Below are 2,476 nucleotides of genomic sequence, written 5' to 3' on the forward strand. Positions count from 1 at the left end.
ATTATTTGTTGCAACAAATATAAAATATGTTGCATCAGATAACCTATCTGTTGCAACATATAATCTAACTGTTCACCTCCATTTATTAATTACATTTTTTATTAATGTGAAAAGTAATGACGTAAATAAATTAAGAAATATTGTGATAAGTCATGACTTTTCAGATTATTATTATTAATTAGTTCTTTCCAAGAACCGCTTTTATTGAGTTGTGACTCGATATAGGTTGCATCAGATAAATCATCTCTGACAACAGATATATCATCTGTTGCAACAATAGTGAATCTGTTGCATCAGATAATTTATTTGTTGCAACATATAATCTACTTTTTTTAAAAAAACATAACTATCATCATATCATTAATCCAAATTTGCTTACTTTTTTATTTTATAAGTAAAAAAAAACACCTTTTCAAATTCCTTAATAAAATAATAACCATTTATTATATAATAAATAATTTTACAAACAAATTCAAAAACAAAAATGGTGAAAAGTCACGATCAGTTATTAAAATTGTGGTTATAAGTTGTGTTTATCATTTATTTCCTTATTATTTATTTACAAAACATTTTTCATATTGAATAATCGGAAAGTCATGTCTTCTTTTTCTTTTCACCCTCTCAATAACAACAATAACCCTTTTTTATTAATAACCGGCAGGTGCAACATATGATCGATCTGTCATAGCAGACTAACCTCTGTTGACACAAATTGCTGCTCAATCCCTACCACCAACCGTCGACGACATGTTGAGAACAAAGAATAAACAGAATGATTATTATTAAATACTAAATAAGAATTAAAAATTCAAAGTCGACAACAAAATGAAATGAATGTTCATAGATTTTGAATCCCTTGGATAGATCCGATATACAAAAGGAGGAAAGAAAAATAAAATACATACATGCGCTAAAATAAAAAAACATTATCTAATTATTATTACTACTGCTATTATTATTATCAATCGAACATTTTTCATTCGGCAGCCCTGCTCCGAAGTCAGCCAAATCTCTCTGAAATTCATCAAACTGCCTTTGAAGTTTACGCAAGGACTCAATATGAATATTCTTGTACGAATCTGGATCATCCATATTTGTAAGGAGGGACCTATTTATAAATTATTGTATCTCAGAAAGAAAAGAAAGTTGCTTTAAATAAATCTAACAGATGGGTAATCTGTTACAAAATATATTCTTTCTATTAGATAACTTACAATACAACATACTGACAATCTTTTGCAACAGATGTATATATTTGTTTGATTTCTGCAACAGGTTGATCAACTGTCGTAACAGAGGTCTCCAATTGTTTGACAATATAAACAGATGTGTCATCTGTTGCAACTAGCTAGTCGTCTGTTTATTCAATTTAAGCCATAGATGGGCTAGAAAGAATGAGGTGAGTGCAGATGGATCCACTATTATATGTGTGTGAGTTAAGTATGTATTACTGATAAGGTCACCGGGACAACACACACAAAGTATAATATTTTTGTGAATGCAGTTTTTAACCGATTAGGAATTGATCATTCAAACAAGATCCTGCATTGTACCGTTAAGTTTGATGGGTTCAAAATTGATAAGGCTGAAGACCTCATGAAGATGGTGCAGATACCCTGTTACGAATTATTGACGGTTGTTGCTCGTGTTTATGTATGTCAAATTTTGAGAAGGGAACAATTTTGTCGTCACTGCAGAAAACCAATAGCGATTGGACTTAACTTTAAGTGTGCATTGGACCCTTAGAGGGCCCTCGAAGCCTCATACTGCATCAAACAAGAATGGAAAACCAATATAGTTATTGCCGTGGCCAAAATTTATATGGTTAGGTTGCTCGCTCGGAGTGATAATTATATGCCAGAAGGTGAGGTAGGAGAATGTTTTCGAGGGAAAATGGGTGGTTGATGGAAGACTATATCATCTGAGAGCTAATTAAAGAAGAGACATATGGTAGAAAGTAACTTCTAATGAATCTGGCCGATGGAATTATCTTAATAGATGCGAAATCTGAATCAAGTGCAAATATGAAAATGTATCCGGTAATGTAATTTCATCTGTTGTGTCTCTGAAAGAAAAATAATGCAGATGGATACTTTGCCAGGGAACTGCGTGATTGATATTATACCTAGGTAAAAAATAGGAGAAGACCAACAAAGCAGCCTCACGGGTATCGAGGGTTGAAATGATGTTCAGCAAGTCTATAAAACTTACGCCAACAACAACTGCAGTTAAAATAAGGAAACTAAGCGAAGGTATCAATTCTGAATTTTAAATTTCATCCCATGTCTTCTTGTTTATGTTTCCAATCAGGTCCACTGCCGTTGACCTGATCGAAACCACAAATGAGATTGAAAAGAAAATAGAGTATAATTACTTCCTTAGCAATATGGATTAATTGATTGTGTTTTCTTGCCTTAGCATGCTTTCAACATTCTTTGAAGAAGATCAGATGCTTGTTGTAGTATGTGAATTCCGA

This window comes from Capsicum annuum, chromosome 6 (genome assembly GCF_002878395.1).
Source record: "Capsicum annuum cultivar UCD-10X-F1 chromosome 6, UCD10Xv1.1, whole genome shotgun sequence".
Taxonomy (NCBI): Eukaryota; Viridiplantae; Streptophyta; class Magnoliopsida; order Solanales; family Solanaceae; genus Capsicum; species Capsicum annuum.